Genomic DNA, 15,419 nt, shown 5'->3' on the forward strand with positions numbered 1-15,419 from the left:
AGCATACAACTATATATTCTAGTGGTACTACTGTAGATACTCCCTTTTCTAACAAATACTAAGAAGTGTCTAAAGTAAGCCTATGAGGCATAATTGTAATATAGAGAGTAGCCAACTATTAGATTTTTCTGAACTCACATTATATGATTTGTTGGAATATTATATTTATTACTTGTATGCCAGCCTAGCTTTAAAAGGTTCATTTCTGACTGCCCAATTGTCTTAGTTGCCTTTTATCAGTTTTTGATATGTTAGATGACTTTTGGGAAGTACCTGAAAAAAAAATAATCCTTTTGGGCTGATTCCTATACAGTTTTGTCTGATTGTTTTTAAAGCAGTGTGGTGAACTGAGAATGAGAATTTGCTTTTTTCATTACCCCTCCTCTACCTCAAAAAGCAGTTTTTCAAAGCTCCATGAATTTCATAAATGCCAATAATAAATCTTAAACTTTTTGTGTGTAAAGTATACTCCAAATCCAAATCTTTTTTATGTCTTTTCTTGTTTCCCAACCATAGCATATATTGTGGGATGTAGTGGATTCTGTTGGTGCCAATGAAATCCCCTTGGATTCCTTTCATTATTTTTAGATTCCCCAGCTTCTGTCTATATTTTCTTTCAATGGTGCACACCTGTGGTTCTCTTTGGATGGCTGCAGCTGGAGCTTCTTTCCCTGCTGGCACTCAGAGCTACAAGTCTTGGGAGTTTATCTTCCCACCACCCCATTCCCCAAGGAGCCCTTAGCCAATGACTAATCAAGACAGGAATAGGAAAACTCAGCTTCTCTCCCTTAAGCTAGGACAAACTCTTGAGGCATAATTTACACTTAGGGTTTCTCTTAAGACTCAGACTAAACCTATATGCCTAAGACTGCCTGAAGTTGCACTTTTGGTTGGCCCCTTTCTCTTTTCTGTTCTGCTTCACACATTCTGTAATCATTTTTTTCCCCTTGAGTACATTTCCTTAATAAATCATTTGTATGTGAATTCGCAACATGATTTTTACTTGGAAGAGTATTAGATCAAAAAATTTAGAGACTCTTGGGGTAGAGGAGAGAAACCAGTTAACTATTAAGGCTGAGATAGAACAAGAAGAATAGTAAAACAAAATAAAGCAAAAGGCACCACCAACAAAAACCCTCTAGCATTGATCATCAGCACCACCTTGACCATAACTGCACAGCCATATTTATAGCCCCTAGAGATGTGGAAAGAAAAGAAGAGAGGTACATAGTAGTGTGAAAAAAGCTGACCTGTGTCCCAATTTTTCCTCTTTGGCTTTCAAATGAAAGAAAGTATTCTGCTTATCTGTTGCTGCAGAGCATATCCCCCCAAAGCCTGTTGGCTTACAACAATGAGTAAAAATTATCTTGTTTGGGTTGCAGCTCAGGTTGATGGTTCTCCCTTGTGGTTGCAATCAAATGAAGGCTGAGACTAAAGTATTTGAAAGCCGTCTTCCACTACATGTTTGGGTACCTGATTTCCAATGGCTGGAAGAGCTAGAGCTGGTTGAGTATTTTTTCCATGTGTCACTCAACATGGCCAGCTTGGGCTTCCTCACTGGGCATTTTCAGGGTATTCAGATTTCTCACATGGTGGCTTGCATTCTGAGAAAGCATTCTAAAGGACTAGGGTGGAAGCTGCGGTGCTTCTTCTGGCTTAGACTCAGGAGACTTGCAGTGTCACTTCTGCCACTGGTAAGTGAGTCATATGGCCAACCCAAACTGAATACTCTTGAGGTGTAGTTCACTGGGGGCCATCTTTGGATATGTGTTTAAAAAATTAAGGGATTGCAGAAAGCACAGAGCACTCACCTTATTCTCAGAGGAGACTCCGAGCAGAGGCCCCACTACAAAATGGGGTAATATATACTGGTCAAGAGGGTAGAGCATAATCGCCAGACCCTAACTGGAACATCTGAATTGCCCTCAGTTCCCTTGAGATGTGGGTTCTGGGTTGAGAGCCCGTGGGTCTGTCAGGGGCCCTGCTGTGTGGAGCTAAGTGCTTTTAAAACAGAGGTGGAAGGTAGACGATTTTAGCAGAGCCAGGCGGAGGATATACCAATCCTCAGATGTCTGATTCCCCTTGTCAAGGGGAACCTAATTCTTCAAAGGGGGATGACCGATGCTCCCCCCAAGAACATAGTATAAGGCAAATGACAGCACAAGAGGCAGGTAAGGAGCACAGGGACACAGCAGCCAAGAGACATCACCTTGGACATGGGGAATAGCCAGCTAGTGAATACATAAAAGCAACTTAGAGGCCCAAGGACCTCATTTTTCAATGTAATGAGCTCTTGTAAGCCGAACATTTCTCCCCTCTATACGTACTTTACCCCTCACAGATTTGGGAATTTAACAACCTGACTTCTATGTTCAGCAAACTATTTTTGCCTCTTACTGTATCAAAAATGGGTTTTTTAAAATTACCCTGGATAGTCTGGATTTAGTGAGAAAGGAATTATATTTTATATACAGAAAATTTGAGGCTCAAGGAGGTTAGCTACTCCATCAAATTCACATAACCAGTAGTGGAAAGGATCTGGTTGTCAAATTCAACTCTGCTGCCTCATCCTATGTTCTTTCCACTTTACCATCCTATCTCCAACATTTACTTCACTGAAAGGTACAACTGAAATACAGTTCTCAGAAATTCATCATGTTGTAATCTTCACTTTTCACCAACAAATTCATTTTCTGGTTGTGATAACTGCAATCTGAAAACTGCTACATATTAATAAAAAGTGACACTGATATGTTTTTAGGTGTTCATTTATGCAGTGTGAATGAAGTCAGCTGTGTAAAAGTGACAGGAGAGAGAATTTCTTATGGCTCATTAGTAGAACATACAGCAGCAATCAGTTGTTGTATTTGATAGTCACCACACACACAAGGTAAAGATTTATTTCAGCAAAGGAATTAAACTTGATAAAAACAGGCAGGAAACAAAGGACTGGAGATGGTCATAGAAGGGATTGCAAAAAGAATCAAACTTTCACCAAGTTACATGGATTCTTTCAGTTTTAAAATTAAATGTATATCTAAGTTGAACCAGAAGTATTTTCCATCATCTTCCTGTTTTCTCCACTTTTTAAATCCTTCTGTCTCAATATAATTTTAATAATGTAAAGTGTCAAAGATATTAATCACAAAATTGATTTTAGGGATACACTTACAACAACAACATAATATAATAGCTAGCCCTTATTTAGTACTTTCTGTGTACCACACATCATACAGATCTCTTTACAGTAATTAATTCATTTAATTTTAACAATACTTTTATGAAATTAGTTACTAATATTTCTGTGATGAGAAAATGAGGCACAGAGAGGTTAAATAAGTAGTATAAGATGGCACACATCTACTGAGTATTGGAGCTGAGATGTGAACTCAAATAGCCTGGCCTCAGAGTCCACTCTATTAACCCACTGAGATGCACTTCCTTTCTATCTAGACTATTGTATTAGTTTTTGCAATATTTCAGTGGTTTTCTCTTTAAATCTGATCAACGTATTATTCATATGCACAAATATAAAGAGATTTTAAGTAAATTTTTTGCCACTTAATTACTATGCATTGCAAAATAAAGTTTTGGGTAATCAGAGTGACTTGGACCAGAGAGCAGACAGGATGAATACACAGATATGTCAGTGAAGATCCCACATCTTCTATAAGATCTGGAAAGCCAAAAAGCACTCGTTACTGTTTTTGGACAGGAAGTCTGTGAACGTAAAGGAAATGGCCTTAGAATGTGTGGTAACAATTTTGACAGGCTTCAAGCCAGGCATTCTTTTCTGGCCACCAAATAGGTCCTTTATGGAAACTGTAGCACCTACTCTTGAAAGACACTTTAAAGAAGGAACTTGCAATGCCCAAGAAAATAGAAAGGTGTGGTGTTGGATTTTCATGAAGATAAGCTCTGCTAGTAGTATCTCAAGAACTGTTTGTGATAGAAAGAAGAGATGAACTTACATACTGTAACTATTTGTTTTGGTGTAGTTGAAACTACCATTGAATTGCATTTTCACAAATTATTATTCATATAAGGTCTTAGGGCTGCTGAAGTGGGACTGTCCCTCATTTCACTTGTATTAAGGATGACTGCAACTCCATGAATTATTAAGAGAACATTTTAAAACAAAAATCTTCAAACCCCTAATTCATTTATTCATTCAGCACATAGTTACTGGACAACTACTTTGTGCCAAGCAATGTTCTTTGTGCTGGGAAATTGCTGCTCTCATCAAGTTTATATTCTAGTGGGAAGAGAAAGACCGTCATAATGAAATTGTACTTTAGAAGATGACAAGTGTATGAAAAATAATAAGGGAGAGTAAGATAATTGGGTGTGCTGAGGGTAGGAGTAGAGGGAATGTAAAACAGAGTGGTCAAAGTAGGTTTCACTCAGTAAGTAATGCTGAGGCAGGTAAGGCTGGACCAGAGTAAGCAAGTGGAAGCAGGAGAAGTTGGAGAAAGAGTGGGAAGCCAGATCATAATAGATCTTGGGAGAATTATAGGACCCTTGGTTTTCACTCTGAGTGAAGTGGAGTCATTGGAGTGTAAGGACAGAAGAGTGACTTAAAACCATAAAACTCCTACAAGAAACACGGGGTAAAAGTTTCTTGACATTGGTCTTGGCAGTGACTTCTTGGATATGACATGAAAAGCACAGACAACAAAGGCAAAAGTAGACAAGCAGAACTACATGAAACTAAAAAGCTTTCGCACAGCAAAGGAAACAATCAACAAAATGAAAAGGCAACCTATGGAATGGGAGAAAATATTTGCAAGCCATATATCTGATAAAGGGTTAATATCCAAAATGTACAGGGAACTCCTTCAATAGCCAAAAATAATAACTCAATTAAAGAATGGGGAAAGAAACTCAATAGACATTTCTCCCAAGAAAACATACAAGTGGCTAACAGGTATATGGAAAAGGTACTCAACATCACTAATCATCAAGGAAATATAAATTAAAACCCCCATGAGATATCATTTCACACCATTTAAGATAGCCATTATTTTTAAAAACGTATATAACCAATATTGATGAAGATGTAAAGAAAAGGGAACCCTTGCGCACTGTTGGTGGGACTGTAAATTGGCTCAGCCACTATGGAAAACAGTACAGAGGCCCCTCAAAAAATTAAAAATAGAACTACCATATGATTCAGCAATCACACCTCTGCTCATATAGTCAAAGGAATTGAAATCTTGAAGTGATATCTGTACTGCCATGTTTATTGCAGCATTACTTATAATGGGCAAGATGTGTAGGCAACCTAAATGTCCATTAATTGATAAAGAAAATGTGATATATTCATACAAAAGAATACAATTCAGCCTTAAAAAAAAAAAGGGCTTCCCTGGTGGCGCAGTGGTTGAGAGTCCGCCTGCCGATGCAGGGGACACGGGTTCGTGCCCTGGTCCGGGAAGATCCCACATGCCGCGGAGCGGCTGCGCCCATGAGCCACGGCCGCTGAGCCTGTGCGTCCGGAGCCTGTGCTCCGCAACGGGAGAGGCCACAACAGTGAGAGGCCCGTGTACCGCAAAAAAAAGAAAAAAAAAAAAAAAAAAGAAAATCCTGCCACTTGCAACAACAGGAATAAACCTGGAAAGCATGCTAAGTGAAATATGTCAGATACAGAGGAAAATACTACATTATACCAATTATATGAGAAATCTAAAATATTCAAACTCATAAAAGCAGAGAATAGAGTGGTAGTTGCCAGAAGCTGAGAGGAAGAGGAAACAGGAAGGTATTAGTCGAAGGGTACAAAGTGTCAGTTATATAAAATGAATAGTTCCTAGAGATCTACTGTACAGCCCATTGTCTATACTTAATTATACTATATTGTATGCCTAAAATTTTGCTAAGAGAGATCTTATGCTGTGTTCTTATCACAAAAAAGTAACAACAATAAATAAAGAGGGCAGAAGGCAACATTTGGAGGTGATGAATATGGCTGTGTTTATGGCATAAATTGTGGTAATGGTTTCATGGATATATACTTATCTCCAAACTCATCAAGTTAGATACATCAAATATGTGCAGACTTTTGTACATCACTAATGCCTCAATAAAAGGTTTTTTAAAAAACAATAATGGTATGTTGCCTACAGTTAAAAAAATGGCTCTGTCCTCTGTATCGACGATAACCCAAGGGTCCTAAGAGTGGAAACAGAATACTAAAAAAGCTATTTTAATAATCAAGAATGAAGGTGATGATGCTTAGTTAGATGATAAAAGAGTTGAGAAATTGTTAGTTCTATATACATTCTGCAAGTGAAATATTAGAATTTCAGAAGTATTGAGTTGGAGTTTATGACAGAAAAAGAGTCAAAAATGATTCCCATACAACTCAACATCAAAAAACCAAACAACCCGATTAAAAAATGGGCAGAGGACCTGAATAGACATTTTTCCAAAGACATACAGATGGCCAACAGGTACATGAAAAGATGCTTAACATCACTAATCATCAGGGAAATACAAATCAAAACCACAATGAGATATCACCTCACACCTATCAGAATTGGCTATTATCAAAAAAACAACAAATGACAAGTTTTGGCAAGGATGTACAGTAAAGGGAACTCTCATACTCAGTTGGTAGGAATGCAAATTGGTGCAGCCACTATGAAAAGAATATGGAGTTTCCTCACAAAATTAAACATAGAACTACTACACAATTCAGCAATCCCACTTTTGGGTATTTATCCAAAGAAAACAAAAACGCTAATTCAAAAAGATATATGAACCCTATGTTCATTGCAATATTATTTACAATAGCCAAGATACAGAAGCAACCTAAGTGCCCATTGACAGAAGAATGGATAAGGAAGGTGTGATATATATAATATATTGCATGATTTCCCTGCTTTCAACCCCTTCTATTTTGTTAGTCAAGGTTCTGAAAGGAAATTAATGTCACACTCAAATTTGGAATTTTAAGAGAATTTAACAAGATAACTGTTTACAAACTTATTGGTATGGTTTGAGAAAAGCAACAGAAAAAGCTGCAGTGGTTGGGGGCTAGTAATAGCCAGTAGCTATTACCACACTTTGGCTTAGAGGATCCAGGAGAGGGAGCGGTTACCAGAATCAGGAGAGGGCTATAACAAGGTCTATAGCTTTGGGGAATGTTGGGGAAATATAATTAAAAACAAAATCCCCTGCCAACCCAGAAAACCTCACCACAAATGTAGGAAAGGAAGAAAACAGTTTTATTATTAAGTAAGTATTAAACTAGAATTTGATGTGTATCACAGGCAATCTGCTAAGAGACTACAAAGACAGAGATGAATCTCACCCTTTTATAGCCAAACAGAAACAATCAATTATGTGCATGTTCTTAAGGTACAAGATAAACAGTAACTAGTCCTCAAGTAAAAGGACTTGACAGCACCATTTGTCACAAATAGTTCATCCTAAATTCACCTGATAATTAAGGTTATCATCTGTGCTAATTAACTGGCTTTATCCAGAGAAAAAGTGAACTTCTTACATCTTTATAACAGGAGGTAATTTTGCGACTTGAGCACAGAGCCCCCTGAAGTTAGGCTCCTACTCTCCCACAGAAACCAGGAGATAGGAGCATTATCTTCCTTGATTACATTTCAATGAGATGGCTCGAAGGTCCTTGAGAAAGACATGCTTGGGTTGTAAAGCTGGCAAGAGGCTTATTTAGCTCTTAAAAGATTTACATACATTTCAGAGACAGAAAAAGAAGCTACAATTACAAGTTTCTAAAGTAAATAGGAAAAGGGAAGGAAGGGAAGTCTCTTTCCTTATTTTCACCCGGGAGATTTAAGCCTCTTGTTTTTATTTTTGCATTTGCCCTTAAGGTAGGAGGATTGAGTACACGCACAGTGACTTGGCAGATAAGTCAAAGAAATAGATATCTTGACCTCACTCGCCTCACAACTTCTAGATCTCCTATCAGTGCCTCCCTACCGGTGTCTTAGCCTGGGCTTTCCTAAAAGCAAAAACTGAAACAATTACTCCTATGTAGGTAGATCATTCAGAAGGTTATACAGGGAATGTGAGAGAGGAATAGGAAATAATGAAATAAGACAAGACAGAAAAGTCAGTACAAGTATATATTACTGAGTTTGATTCCCTCCAGAGACAGCTAAAGTTTGATCCTTCTTGGACCTTCTCAGAAACATACAGAATACTTTTAGATGTGTCAACTAAAAATTAACAGAGGAAAACATTTTCCATTTGTCTCATTCCATATTGTTTGAAGGTTAGTCCAGGGGCATTACAGATAAGTGAGTCAAAGCCAGTAGGTGAGTGTTCAGCTGCAGCTGAAAAGGAAAATGTAAATCTGGACTCAGAAGGTATCTGATGCACCTCTATTGGCCATATCCAGTTAGAAGCGGGAAGAAAGGAAGTCAGTTAACATTCATATGGAGTGACCTCCTGGGGCACAGGGTAGGGTGGAGAAAGATGGAGAATAAATTTGGAGATGCAAATGAAAGATGTTCACTATACCACTTTGAAAGGCTATTCTCGAAACAGTAGCCAAAATGATCTTTTTAAAATCTAAGCCAGATCTTATTATTTCTCTGGTCAAAACCCTCCCTATTTCCCTTACTCCACTTAATGCTTGTTTCTGTATCATAAATTGAAACTAAATTTGTTAAGGAAGGAGATAAGTTTTCATTTGGCAATACACAGAGAATAATTGTGCTATGCTAAGCTAAAATATTGTATAAATATTTGAAGCATGAATATCACACTGCAAAGCACGTTTGAGCATAGAATTATGTTGCAAACTGTTACTATGTAGTTTTATATGTTTGAAAGCTTGAAAGTATTAATCAACTCTGGAATGTTAGATTAAGCAGATATTAAATAGTAAAAACGACAGAGTACAATTCTTAGATTAAAACTAATAGAAGCTGTGATGTCTTCTTATTAATAACATTTACCTTGACTGTAATGACCTGTCTTTCTTTTTCTATTGACTTGTTTAAAGACTATTTATAACCCTTTCATTTTGAATCTTTGTTTAATATAGCATTCTTACTAGAGCTAAGTTATTTTCAAATATTTGTGTAAATGTCTACTGTATAAAAAGCAATTCCATTATTCATTCCACAGATATTTGTTCATCACCGTGATAGATAACAGATTTCAAAAATACAAAGATGGAAAATAATTCCATCTCTCAGTGAGCATTCAGTACATTATAAGTTTATGTATTCCGATAAATGTTAAAATGCAGGTTAAAACTGGTCTAATATAAATACATAAGGCAGAAAATCTAATTCATTCTTCTGGAATCATATGTTGCTTCCAAAAAGAGATTATTATTAACATGGATCTTGAAATTCTGGCAGGATATAGCAGAGGGAAAGGTGAATACACAAGTGCAGAGATTTTAGAGATAATGCTTTAGTCTAGAAGGTACTGTAAGTACAGCAGAATATTGACATTTATGATGGAGATGTGGCCATATAGACAGTAAAAATCAGATTCCTTGAGTTTTAGTTGTCCCCTTAAAGAGTTTACTCTTTATCCTGAAGATAATGACTAGCTGCTGAAGGCTTTTCAGCAGGAAGCTAATAATGCCAAATTTATCCTTAAAATTAAAAAAAAAAAAAAAAAATCCCTGACACAAAGTACTAGTCTGACTAAAATTTCAACTGGAGCTAGGAAAATCAGTTAGAAGGCTATTGCCACCTCTTGGATGAGAGATCTAACTGCCTGAGTTAAATTTCTGGCTATGGAGATGGAAGGATTTCATGAGCTACCTAGTAGGTAAAATCTGTCAAACTTGGTAAATCCAGGAAACTGGGGTGAGAGGGTTGGAGAAATCTAAGAAACTCCCAGGCTTTCAACATATGTGACTGGATGCTTGGCCGTAACAGAGAATGTAGGAAGAATTTCGATTAGGTAGAAAAGCCAAGAGACAAGAAGTTAGTGTTTTAGTTACCTGTCATTGTAGAATAAACCCATTCTCGTTAAGTGACAGAAGACAACCACCATTCTTTTATGGTCATGGATTTTGTGGGTGAAGAATTCAGAAAGAGCACAGCATGAATGGCCTGTGTCTGCTCCATGATGTCTGTGGCCTCAACTGGAAAGATCTGAATGGCTGGGATGATTGGAACAACTGGTGCCTGCAATTGTCTGGAACAATCTTTTTTGTCTTGGAATACTTTCACATGTTTAAAAATTATTCAGGACCTCAAAGGGTCTTTGTTTAAGTGGACTATATCCATTGATATTTACCATATTAAAAATTAAAAGAGATTTAAAAATTTTTTAATTTATTTAAAATAGTTATCATAACCCCTTTAATTTATATCATATATAATTTTTTAAATAAAAAGCTGTATGTTCCAAAACAAAAAAAATTGTAAAAAGAGTGGCATTGTTTTCTTTGTTGTTCTTTTGTTTTGTTTTTCCAAAACCCCTTAATTTCGGACTTACTAGAAAACATGCAGTTTCTCATGTTTCTGTGTCCAGTGCTACAATATGTTGTTTTGATTGAAGTGTATGAAGAAAATCTGACCTTATACAAATGTAAAGTTGGGAAAAAGGAGGAGTACCTTAATAGCCTCTAGAGATAATTGTGAATATTTTCCTTCAATACTGTACAAAAACTTGATAAGAGGTATTTTCTTAAAGTTCAGTTTCAGCAGGAAATCTGAAACTGTACTAGTGAACTTTTTGCACTCTGTAACATTAAAATCCATCCTTATATCTTGCACTTTGAGTGGATCTTTTACCCATGAATGATTTTTATAATGTGCACAGATCATTAGGAAAATATTGTTTCACTCTGCAGATCTTGCAAATGTTGATACATTTCATTATGAAAATAAAAGAATGACATTTATTAAAGTCATCACCCGTCTTACTGGAAAAGTCTTGGGAAGCTATTAAGCTGATAGTAGCAGATAAAAACTTAAAATTTATTATTGACAGTCAGTACTGTCAGATTTTTTCTTTGAAACACTTCCTTCTTTTCCAAGAAAATATTTTCCAAATACCTAATGATGAATTACTATAGTTTTTCAGTCATTCTTTCATGTAAAAATGGTGTTCCATAAAAGAAGCACCTAGTTCAGCCCACAAATCAATTGCACAAGTGCTTTTTCTTAAGACAAGGATCATACTTTCATATGCAGCAATGCACTTCATACGTATTTCCCATCTTGATACATAGGATATTAAAAAGATGAGTACTAAAGAATTTTTATAAAATTAATATTTTTCTGCATCACTAAGAATATTCTTAAGTGAAAATGACATTTTATGACTTCTTTTTTCTGCAAATGTACGGTGGTAAAGAATTTATAGAATGTTAGTATCTGCCCTGATTTACGCTAAGGCCTCTGCAGTTTTTTTGCACCACTTCAAATATCAACACAAGGCAAAAGGCAAATAATGTGTTAGCATTATTTAGAAAATAGTTTTGACTTCACGGACTCTTTGAAAGAATTTCAGTAGCTCTTACAGGTCCATGGACTAAACTTTGTGAAGCACTGATCTTCATGTATACTATTCGGTGATCTGAAGACTGGCTCAGCTGAATGTCTTCAGTTGGCTTCTCCATATAGCTGGGTTTCCTTATAGCATGACGGCTTCAGGGTAGCTGCACATCTTAAATGGTATGTTAGTGAATGTCACAGCAGGTAAGGCAGAAGCTGAATGGCTTTTTATGACTTAGCCTTTGCAGTGACATAGCATAATTTTTTAAATCATATTTTATTGTTTAAATAGTCACAAGCTCAAGGGGAGAAGGCATATATACCTGTCTCTCAATGAGATGAATACTCAAGAATTTGCAGCAATGTTTTAAAATTTCCACAGACTGATAGTGGCCATAAATTATTTACATTCTTCCACTATGCAAAATATAGTCACCCCTTCAAAGAACTTTTTCAAAATCTCATCATGTTAGAGAACCAGGGTCAAGATTCAGATTTTTTATCTAACTCAGGTTTAGGTGTGAATGAGAATCCTTGGGTTTGGATCCTTGGTGTGATTCCTCTTGATTTGAAGACTTATGGTCTAAAGAGATCAGTTACCTGCTTCACAATCACCCAGTATTCAATAATTGTCAGGTATAGGATAACATAATCGACATTGCAGTTTAAAAAGAGGAGAAATGGGAGGCACACAGCAGTCACTTATCATTAATAATTCTAAAATTTGACAGAATTCCTCTCACCAGTTCCTTGATTAAGGTCCAGTCCTGCTCCCTGCCCTACTTCTGGCTACTAGTCTGCCCATTGGATTTTAGATGTGCCAAGTCATCTTTCCTTTTACATAGGAGATGGCCTGTATTTGCAGGTAGGTAGTTTGCCCTGCCTGTTCCTGTCCATAGAGATTTGGGTGTTCAAAGGCCTTTTAAACTTTATCCTGAGTCTGGGTTTTCAGCTTTTCAATTAATATTATTAATAATAATCATCAATTATTGATGATTCAATGGAATTATCAAGTTTGTACTTGTAAATGCAGTCCTAGGCCCACTATTATTGAGTGCTTAGTTTGTGAAGGCAATGTTAGCCACTGAAATAGAGAATTTAGTAGGATAGGCATGGTTTCAACATTCATGGAAACTAGAATCTAATTTGAGAGCCTTCACCATTGAGATTCAGGCCATGAAAGGAAAATAGAGGTCACTACAGCATGTAGATCAGAAGAATAGACCTCTTCTGGAGGTTGGTCAAAGAAGGCTTAAGGAAGTGACATTTAAGCTAAGCTCTGAAGGATAAGTAAAAATTGACTTCAAAGTGTGTACTGTTCCTGTATTGATGCTGTATATATTTGGGCATTAAATTGATGCCTTCTGATAGCTCAAAACGGCATTTTTAGTTTTTAATATAAAAATAAAACAACCTAAAAGGTACGTGTCTTCACCCTAATCTCATGTATCTAGCAAATGTATAGGGGAGAGATTTCCTTCTGTTTCTGTTGCAGAAGTAGTCATTGTTATAATTTCATCCTTACACAACTAAATCTATATGTAGCAATACTGCCATGATGGTATTGGTAAGCACACATATATTCACATGAGTGGTTATCCCTCATCATTTGATCTCTTCCATAAAAAGAATAAAAATTACTGTTGAAATAAATAAGAATGAGGAACACAGCTTATGGTTATGGGCCTATGCCTATGATTAAATATTTAACAAGTTTCCATTGGAAGCCTGCATTTTCAGGGATTTATTGTTCTGATATAAAATTCATTGGGATTAAACTAGGCAGATAGCAACTTTTTATTTTCCAAATCTAGTTTAAATTGGTTTGCCTGTTTTATGTTATGGGGGTTTGAAGGGAGAAAAAAGCATATTTCTTTAGTCTTCAATTACATCTGAGCTCCTTTTACTGAGCGCCTGTCTGAATTTAAAAAAGTAATAATAACAACATAGAAAGATAGGCTTATAGACATTCATTTTATGATAGAAGACAAGAGTATGAGATAGGTTTCTGGTAATTGAGTGCGTTTCAACTAATTGTATTTTCTTCTCTTTCGCAAAGAATTGTGTGCCGTGTGTAAACTGAGGCTTACTGTGTGGTATATTTAGTACCATTTCTGCTCTCCGTCAATTGATTTTATCTTCACAAGTAGGTTGACTGATTTTTCTTCTTTTGGATACTTGCAACCCCTGGCTTTTAATTTGGCTTAACATTAGAATAGGTATTTGTAACAGTATGAGTTTTGTTTTGTTTTGCCCATAAATTTAACACTTTTTATGTAGTATCCTTTTAAAATAACTAATTCCAGTAGCTCTGAGCTTAGAAAACAATTCTCTTCCTTTGTTTTTAATAAAAAGTATATATTAGAACAATGAAAGAACATTTTTGACATTTTATTATCTATAAAACAAGGGATCAAATACAAGGAAATCAAGAACAATATGATCGGAGTATCTTTGGAACTTGTCACCAGTTCTTGCTTACCAGAGCTAAGATGCCCACCATGATGTTTGGAAGTGTAAATTTAGTATGTAATATTAATTCCTCACAGAGTAACAATTGTTATGAAGCTCAATAGGACTAGAAATGTTTTCAGAAAAAGAAATTAGAAAGCTGAAAAAGATTAAATAAAGGTGGATCATTGGGGGGGATTAATGAAGAGAAAGAAACAGAGTGAAAGGAATCAAGCTCACTCTGAAAGTTGGAACTTAAATACCCATTAAGGCAGTGGTGAAAGATAAGGTATATAGTAAAAGAAAGGAAGCAGACATCCAGATGGGAAGGGAAGTGGTGGATGGAATTAGATTATCAGGAAGACTATCCTGTGCATCCCACATGTAGTTGGAAAGCTGAGACTGAAACTTGGAAGAGGTCAAAACTGAAGATATAGAGTTGGAAGTTGCCTGCACAGAGGTGACTTTAGATAAAGTGACCCAGGAACTGAGGAATTAAAGACAGAGCAGAGCAGTACCAAGAACTTGTTCACTGTGGAATTTCTATATTAAAGGGAAGGAAGGAGTAAGAGGAGCTGGAAAAGTTAGAAAATAAGTTAATTAAAGAAAGAGAGGAGTTGAGAAAATAAATAACTCGTTCAAGTGTTTGCTCAGTAGAGAGAGATGAGAAAATTCAGTCCCTTCTTTAAAGAAGCTTGTGATGACAAATAGAGTTACAAAGCAGAGATTTTCTAGATATAATCTTTTTATAGAAATCATTTGATGAAGACAACATCAGATAGTGGGGGAAATAATAGATTTGAGAATGAGTAAGAGTTTTCTCTTTTTAAATGCACATGATTTGTAAACCTTTTTCTTATAGCAGATGTGAATTTCATGTACAATTTCCTGAGTCAAAGCATTTTTCCATTTGGCTTTAGGGAAGATAATTGAATGCAAAGATCAGCTGAAGTCTGGAAGCCATTAACATCTGATTTAAATTTAGTCTTCTGTGGGGCTTGGGTGATTAGACTACCACTTAGAAGAATATATCCTTTGGATATCCAAGTGGCATGCACACCTGTTATCACCATAGCTGGTTTGTAAATGTCACTGCTGCTTCATATAAATAAAGCAGTGAAATGGATAAACAGCGTTTCAGAAGCATATTATGATATCATTGTAGGGTGTTTTGATGATTTGTGCATTTCTCCATACATTAATACAATATATTTGTTAAAATGGTATAGAAACAGTTAAAGAAAACATATGTTTGGCAAGTAATTGAGTCATTATGGAATGTAACATTCATCTGCAAATTAAAGTGTTTTTCCTCATTCTGGATATAAAACCTCTGTCTTAGAGAAAATGAGTAAAAAGCCTGGAAAATGAATAGTACAAACGAATATAGATGTTACTGATAAAAGTGATGCCAAAAATACAGAAAATTGATTCCTTTTAAAAAACAGATAATATGAAATTTAAAAGGCAAGGTGTCAAGTCATATTTTCATCTTTTTTATGTTCTGGCTGAATT

This window comes from Phocoena sinus, chromosome 9 (genome assembly GCF_008692025.1).
Source record: "Phocoena sinus isolate mPhoSin1 chromosome 9, mPhoSin1.pri, whole genome shotgun sequence".
Classification (NCBI taxonomy): domain Eukaryota; kingdom Metazoa; phylum Chordata; class Mammalia; order Artiodactyla; family Phocoenidae; genus Phocoena; species Phocoena sinus.